At 45.3% G+C, this 8,866-nt stretch overlaps 1 non-coding gene across 1 annotated transcript; it reads left to right on the top strand.

Annotated features, from left to right (window-relative positions):
• The first annotated feature begins 8,423 nt into the window (after window positions 1-8,423).
• On the top strand, window positions 8,424-8,561 carry LOC119922616. Its single transcript, XR_005448674.1, has one exon. It is a non-coding gene; the product is annotated as a small nucleolar RNA SNORA7 (small nucleolar RNA).
• The last annotated feature ends 305 nt before the right edge of the window (window positions 8,562-8,866 follow it).

The following is an 8,866-nucleotide window of genomic DNA, read 5'->3' as shown; positions in this document are numbered from 1 at the left end:
CAGCTCCATCACCTGTCTGCTGTGTGACCTTGAAGAAGCCACTTTACTTCTCTGGGCCTCAGTTCCCTCATCTGTAAAAGGGGAAATCAATACCTCGCTCCCTCTTACTTAGAATGGGAGACCCATGAGGGACCTGATGAACTTGAATCTAATAGGTGGTGAGTACTTGACAAATATTATTTCCTCAGACTTCTTTCAGGGTTGGAAATGCTGTGATGATGAAGATGATGATGATGATGATGATGATTATAGGAATTTGGTGGTAGGGGAGATTTGGAGGGATCAGAGGGGTTGTTGGATGAAATAATTAGGGACAAAGAAATCATCTAAATTTAAAAGGTGCAAGGGCTTCAGACCTTCATATAAAGAGAATTACACTCCTCTATGGAGGGACATATAGAAATGGCACAACAAGCAGCCTCAGAATTCCATTCCCAAGAACACCATCCTTACTTCACCGATCCTTTCTGCTCCAAAACTTTATTAAAATTGTACTTGTTAAGCACTTACTATGTGTCAAGCACTGTTCCAAACATTGGGTTATATACAAGTTAATCGTGTCGAACACAATCCCTGCCCCACAGGGAGTTCACACTCTATTGAATTTTACAGTTGATGAAACTGAGGCTTAGAGAATTGAAATGGTTTGTCCAAGATCACACAGCAGACAAGTGACAAAGCAGGGATTAGAACTCAAGTCCTCTGACTCTGTCCCCCTCTATTCGATCCCTTGAGCTCACTCACTCCTTCTTAATTCTGCACTGTAGCACAGCCCATAGCTCCCTTATCACTGGAGACAGTGCGTTCATCTTGTAATCTGAAAGTCCTAAATTTGAGTTGCAGACTGCGGTGGGCGCTGTTTCTTTTTAATGGTATTTGTAAAGTGCTTACTATAGGTACTGTACTAAATCCTGGGGTAGGTACAAATTAATCCAGTTGGACACACTCCATGTCCCACATGGGGCTCACAGTTTCACTCCCTATTTCAAAGATGAGGTAACTGAGGCACAGAGAAGTTAAGTGACTTGCCCAAGACCACACAGCAGTCAAGTGGCAGAGCTGGGATTAGAACCCAGGTCCCTCTGACTTCCAGGTGCATGCTCTCTCCACTAGGCCATGCTGCTACCGCAGGATGGATCCCTCAGTATAAAAGACGAAACTGGGTAGGATATAGGTTCCTCATGGAGATGGAACCTTGTCTTCCTCAAGTGGGCCTCCCAGAACTTGGCAAGCTTGGAGTTACTGCTTATCATCAAGAAGGAGCTGACAGTGGCATAACCGCTGACCACAAACATATTCATATTCAGGAAGGTGATGTTGTTTCTGAGGGAACTTCCCAGAAACAGTGACAGTGTGAAGTCTGTGCAGTAGAAGGCCATGAAGCAGCTGACCAGCAACAGGATAGTCAGGGTTGCTATCATCTCCTGGGATTTCCGAGGAAGAGGGCGCTGGCCGTTTAGATGCGGGACCTTCTGGCTGTGTCTAAGAGTAGGAGGACCATGTAGCCACAGGAACTTCCCATGATTCCCGAGGAGAGGACGTTGTAGAGTGCCATAACGAAAGGAACAGACCTACGAGGATGCAGTCGGACTTGATAGAACAGTAGTCCTAACTGAATCTGGGCTCGTGGATGGTCACGTTGTGAGATGAAACTATGTTGAACAGGAAATTGATGCCCACGATCCAGTTGAGGAGGCACAGGAGGGTAAAGATTGGGAGGATATTCTTTCTGACCCTGCCTTTGAGCTGGGCCAAAAGAGAGGAACTGGGGCTGATGATCATGGCTGGGCCATACTCGGGAGACCGGTGCTGCACATGGAGGAACCTCTGGTCACCCAATACAAACAGGTTAACGTCTAACATCAGACGTCCATCTGCAGAAGCCGCAGACACCGAGCTGATGCTGACACAGTGACCACTCTAGTAAGGAGAATTGAGGTGTGGACCAGGGCTAGGTGGACAATGCACAGGTCCGTGGGCCTCGACCTGGGTTCCAGGAGAATCGTGGAAACGTGGAGAGTAATGAGGAGAGGAGGGAGTTTCCCATAACCCCCACTATGGTCTAGAAGAGAAAGCAGATGCCCTGGACCACATCATTGGAGAAAGTCAGCATTCTCACTTCTCAGGGTTTGTAGGTAGAGTCTAAAGAAGAACAGAATATGTAAAGTCAGAGATACTGTGCAATGGTCACTAGGAAAAATCGGACAGAACCCAGAACCCAACAGAACCCAGTACACAGGGTCAAAGCAATTCCAACTATCCCTCAGTCTATCAGAATTACTGAGTGAGTACTGTTGCAGAGAACTGTTCGACGCATTTGGGAGAATAATAATGAAAATAATAATGGTATTTGTTAAGCGCTTACTATGTGCTAAGCATGTACTAAGCGCTGGGGTAGATACAAAGATATCAGATTGTCCCACATGGACCTCACAAGCTTAATTCCCATTTTACAGATGAGATAACTGAGTCATAGAGAAGTTAAGATGCTTGCCCAAAGTCACACAGCAGACAAGTGGTGGAGCCGAGATTAGAACCTACAAACTCTGACTCCCAAGCCCGTGCTCTTTCCACTAAGCCACGTAGAGTTGACAGACATGACCCCTACCCACAACGAGCTGGCAGTCTACAAACTGTAGGCATAGAATTTCTTCCTAGTAATAATAATAATGATAATAATAGCAATAATTATTGCATTTGTTAAGCACTTGCTACATGCCAATCACTGTTGTAAGTGCTGAAATAGATACAAAATAATCAGGTTGGACAGAGTCCTTATTCCATATGGGGATCACAGTCTAGGAAGTAGGATTTAATTCCTATTTTGCAGATGAGGAAAGAGAGGCACAGAAAAGTAAAATGACTTGGCCAGTATCAACACCAGTGGCAGAACCAGAATTAGAACCCAGGTCCTCTAACTCCCAGTACCATGCTCTTTCCATTAGGCCACGCAGCTTCTCATTTTGTCCCAAACAGTGTACCTCAATCTTCCCCCCAAAACTCTAACCCAGACTTTCTCATCACCTTAGGCAAGATCACCATCGTCCCTGTCTCATATACCCACAACCTTGATGTTATTCAAGACTCATCTCCTTCATTCTAACCACATATTCAATCTGTCATCAAATCCTGTAGCTCTACCTTCACAGCATCTGTAGAATTTGCCCTTCCCTCTTTGAATAATCTGCTACTACATTGATCCAAGCACTTTTCCTATCCCACTTAGGAAAAGTGGATCCTCTCCTCAGGGCGCCAGAGAGGCCCGCCATAGACGCCCGGGACTCCGTTCCCAAGAGGCCCGCCCGACATCACACCGCGTGTCCCCCGCTGCTCCCGGAAGGCTCCTCTCCTCCGAGCGCCGCCATAGACTCCCCCTGCTTCCACCCCCACCCACTTAAGCGACCTTCCTTATACTGCCCCCCAACCCCCCTTCCCGGTCCGGTCCTGACTGACTCCCCCCCCCCCCCACCCCGGGAAAAAGGCCCTTGTTATCAACAAGTTACATTAACGACAACCTCATTCTCACCTACTCAGCCTTCCTGTCCCGCCATCGACCCCCGGCCCACGTCCTCTCCCGGGCCTGGAATGCCCTCCTTCTGCCCATCCGCCAAGTTAGCTCTCTTCCTCCCTTCAAGTCCCTACTGAGAGCTCATCTCCTCCAGGAGGCCTTCCCAGACTGAGCCCCTTCTTTCCTCTCCCCCTCGTCCCCCTCTCCATCCCCCGCATCTTACCTCCTTCCCTTCCCCACAGCACCTGTATATATGTATGTATGTTTGTACATATTTATTACTCTATTTATTTATTTATTTTACTTGTACCTATCTATTCTATTTATTTTATTTTGTTAGTATGTTTGGTTTTGTTCTCTGTCTCTCCCTTCTAGACTGTGAGCCCACTGTTGGGTAGGGACTGTCTCTATATGTTGCCAGCTTGTACTTCCCAAGCGCTTAGTATAGTGCTCTGCACACAGTAAGCGCTGAATAAATACGATTGATTGATTGATTGATTGATTAAATTACTGTATCAGCCTCCTTGCTGACCTCCATGCCTCCTGTCTCTTCTTCAAGTTCATACTTCACTTCACTTACTGCATTGTTTTTCTACATAACAGAAATGTCAAAATCTCCCCACTCCTTATGTGGTTGCCTATCCATACCAGCGTGGCTTAGTGGAAAAAGCGTGGTCTTGGGAGTCAGAGGTCATGAGTTATTAAAATCTACTTGCCATTGGCACTCCAACAGCTCTACCCCTCCTACCTTTCCTTGCTGATCTATTACAACCCAACATGCACATTTTGTGTCTCCATCGAAAGTTGCATTAGAGGCGGGTCCGGGAGTCAAAAGGTCCTGGGTTCTAGTCCTGAGTCTGCAACTTGTTTGCTGTGTGACCTGGAGGAAATCACTTAATTTACATGTGTGTCAGTTACCTCATTTGTAAAATTTGGATTAAGACTGTGAGCACCATGTGCGACATGGAGTGTGTCCAACCTGAACACCTAGTATTTACTCCAGCACTTAGATCAATGCCTGGCCCATAGTAAGGGCTTAACAAGTACCATAAAAAACAAAATAAAAACAAAAACAAAAAAAACTACTCACTGTAGTTCATTCCTTTTCCACGTCCTCTTTATGGCCTGGAACACCCTCTACCTTTATATCCGACAGACTACCACTCTCCCCTGCTTTAAAGTCATCTTAAAACTCCCACCCCTTCCAAAAAGGCCTTCACAGACTAAGCACTAATTATTTTTTAATGGTATTTGTTAAGAACTTGTTATGTGCCAGGCACTATACTAAACAATGGGATAGATACAAAGTCCATGTCCCATATGGGCCTCAGAGACTTAATCCCCATTTTACAGATGAGGAAACGTTGGTCCAGAGAAGAGATGTGATTTGCCTAAGGTCATAAAGCAGACAAATGATGGAGCCATAATTAGAACCCAGTTTCTTCTGAATCCCAGGCCCGTGCTCACCATCAACACATCTATCTCAAATTCCTCTCTTCCAAGTGTCTCCTTAACCCCTCCAACCTGCCTTCCATTCCCTTCACTCCACAAAAACCACCTTCTCAAAGGTCACCAATGATCTTCTACTTGCCAAATCCAATGATCTCTACTCCATCTTAATACTCCTCAACCTCTTCGTTGTTTTCGACACCGTTAACCACCCCCATCTCCTGGACACATTACCTCAGGTTCACTAACAATGTCCCCTCCTGGTTCTCCTCTTATCTCTCAGGTTGCTCATTCTCAGTCTCCTTCACGGGCTTCTCCTCTGCCTCCTCCCTCCTACCTATGAGCGTCCCTCTAGGTTCAGTTCTGGGTCCCCTTCTATCCTCCATCTACACCCACTCTCCTGGAGAACTCATTCCCTCCCATGGCTTCAAATACCGCCCTTATGCAAATGACACCCAAATCTACATTTCCAGCCCTGATCTCCCTCCCTCTATGCAGGTTCCCATTTCCTCCTCCCTTCAAGATGGCTCTACCTGGATGATCTCCCATTACCTCGAGGTTAACATGTCCAAAACAGAACTCCGTATCTTCCCTCCCAAACCCGGTCCTCCTCCTGACATTCCCATCACTGTAGATGGCACCACCATTCTTCCTGTCTCACAAGCCTGTATCCTAGGCGATATCATTCATTCATGCATTCAATCATATTCATTGAACACTTACTTTGCACATAGTAAGCGCTTAACAAATACCATCATTATTATTATTATTCTCTGGGCCTCAGTTCCCTCATCTCTAAAATGGTGATTAAGATTGTGAGCCTCACGTGGGACGACCTGATCACCTTGTGGCCTCCCCGGTGCTTGGAACAGTGCCTTGCACATGGTAAGCGCTTAACAAATACCATCATTATTATTATTCTCTGGGCCCCGGTTCCCTCATCTGGAAAATGGGGATTAAGACTTTGAGACCCACATGGGACAACCCGATCACCTTGTAACCTCCCCAGCGCTTAGAACAGTGCTTTACACATAGTAAGCACTTAACAAATAGTATTATTATTATTATTATTATTATTATTATTCTAACTGTGTGCAGAGCACTGTACTGACTGATTAGGATAATAAAATGCAACAATAAATTGACACATTCACTGTCCACAACCAGCTTACAGTCGGAGTGGTGGTGGTGGGAGAGAGACAGATATTAATTTAAATAAATAAATTACAGATATGTACAACGATAGATACAGGAATTCAACCCATCCTCAGCCCCACAACGCTCATGTATCTATCCTTATCCCCTGAAATTTGTCCTATCTGGAATTTATTTCAATGTCTGCCTCCTCTTTGAAACTATAAGCTCCCTGTGGACAGGGAATGTGTCTAACAACTCAATTGTATTTTTCTCTTCTGAGTGCTCAATACAGTGCTTGGTGCTCAGTAACAGTAAACAGTAATGATGGTATTTGTTAAGCGCTTGCTACGTGTCAAGTCCTGTTCTAAGCACTGGGGTATATACAAGGTAAACAGTTTGTCTCACATAGTCTTAATCCCCATTTTACAGATGAGGTAACTGAAGCACAGAGAAGTTAAGTGAGTTGCCCAAGTCACAGAGCAGGCAAGTTGGGGAGCCGGGATTAGAACCAACGACCTCACTCGCAAGCCCTTGCTCTTTCCACTAAGCCAAACTGTTTCTCAAATCAGTAAGAGTGACTTTAAACCAGAATTGTGGAGTAGCCATGGAATGATTACATGTCCAAGACTGAGTTCCTATCTTCCCTCCTAAACCTTGTTTTCTTCCTGACTTTCACATCGCTGTGGATGGTCCTACCATCCTTCCCGGCTCACAAACCCGCAACCTTGGTGTCGTCCTTGACTCCACTCTCTCATTCACCCCACATATCCAAAATCCGTCACCAAAACCTGCTGATCTCACCTCCACAACATCGCCAAGATCCTCACTTTCCTCTCCATCCAAACTGCTACCTTGTTAGTACAATCTCTCATCCTATCCCGACTGGATTACTGCATCGGCCTCCTTTCTGATCTCTCTTCCTTCTGTCTCTCCCTGCTTCAGTCTATACTTCACTGCCCGGATTACCTTTATACAAAAAGTCATGTCATTCCCCTCCTCAAAAATCTCCAATGGTTGCCTGTCAACGTTCACATGAAGCAAAACCTTCTCACTATTGGCTTCAAAGCTCCCCGTCACATTGCCCCCTCCTACCTCACCTCCCTTCTGTGATTCTATAGCCCAGCACTCACACTCTGCTGCTCACCTCCTCACTAAGCCTAGTTCTCTTCTGTCCTGCTGTCGACCCCTGGCCAACGTCTTACCCCTAATGCCTTCTTCCCTACACACATCCACCACACTAGCTCACTTCCTCCCTTCAAAGCCGTACTGAGAGCTCACCTCCTCCAGGAGACTTTCCCAGACTGAGCCCTGCTTTTCCTCTGCTCCTCTTACCCTCCCCATCGCCCCCACCCCCTCCCTCTGCCAAACTTCCTTCCCCTCCCAACAACACTTGTGTATATTTGTACATATTTATTACTCTATTGTATTAATGATGTGCATATTGCTATAATTCTATTTATATATTATGGTGGCATTGACACCTCTCTACTTGTTTAGTTTTGTTTTTTGTCTGTCTCCCTGTTCTATACTGTGAGCCCGTTGTTGGGTAGAGACCATCTCTATATGTTGCCGATTTGTACTTCCCAAGTGCTTAGTACAGTGCTCTGCACCCAGTAAGTGCTCAATAAATATGATTAATTGAATGAATGAATGAAAGAATGGCCCTAGCCTAGGACATGTCTTGACTTGACCTGGATTACCCCACAGCAAGCAACGTACTCTTGTCATTTATCCCAGTGGAAGGTCATCCTCATGGAGCCTCATCTTTGTGTGGTAAGTTAAAGTTAAATCACTTAACTTCTCTCCACCTCAGTTCCTACATCCTCAAACTGGGGACTCAATACCTGTTCTCCATCCTACTTAAACTGTGAGCCCCATGTCTATACCTACCCCATATGCTTAGTAGTCTGCTTGGCATATTGTAAATGTTTAACGAATGCCACAGTTATTATGAGTAGTGAAGTACTGGAAAAGGAGGATCATGTCTTATGTTATCTGATTCATTCTTCTACCATCTATTACAGAGATGCATTAACCCTGAACCAATTAATGGTACGCAATGAACACTTGCTGGGTCGCCCAGTCAGTCAATAATATGTAGTGAGCACTTTTGAGAAAATGCAATGTAACAATTTAACATTCGTTCATTCATTAATCGTATTTATTGAACACTTACTGTGTGCAGAGCACTGCATCAAGCACTTGTAAAGTACAATTCAGCAACAAAGACAATCCCTGTCCACAACGGGCTCACCGTCCAGAGGGGGAAAAAGAAGTTAATCGATTGATAAATCAATTAACGGAATTTATGAGAGATTACTTTGTCCAGCACCGCTCAGGGTCGCACCTGGAGAGTTTACAGTACTCTACCAGTCTCGGCTACAGGAGGGAGAGTCAAGCAGAGGCATACCTATTCCATTCCTAGCTTGGGCAGTGGCTAGCGAGTGGAAGGCAATCTGCCTTAAATCAAAGCTCACCCATGCTCGGCAGCAGCGGAATGGGATAACACTGAGGGCAGAGACTCAGGTTTACTGTGCAGAAGGAGGCAATACTTCCATATTTTTGCCAAGAAAATTATATGAATACACTATCAGAATGATTGCAGATGGAGAGTGAGGAGTTCTGGGAGAGGTGTGGCCGTGGTGATGCTATGGGTCATAAATGAATCGATGGCATAAGACAAGATTATTTGCATAGTGCTGTACTAAGTACTTGGGAAAGTACAACAGAATTAGCAGACATGTTCCCTGCCTTTAATGAGCTAATAATCTA

Source organism: Tachyglossus aculeatus, unplaced genomic scaffold (assembly GCF_015852505.1).
Source record: "Tachyglossus aculeatus isolate mTacAcu1 unplaced genomic scaffold, mTacAcu1.pri scaffold_114_arrow_ctg1, whole genome shotgun sequence".
Taxonomy (NCBI): Eukaryota; Metazoa; Chordata; class Mammalia; order Monotremata; family Tachyglossidae; genus Tachyglossus; species Tachyglossus aculeatus.
Note: the sequence above shows the minus strand (reverse complement) of the source record. Positions and strands in the feature narration are given on the sequence as shown.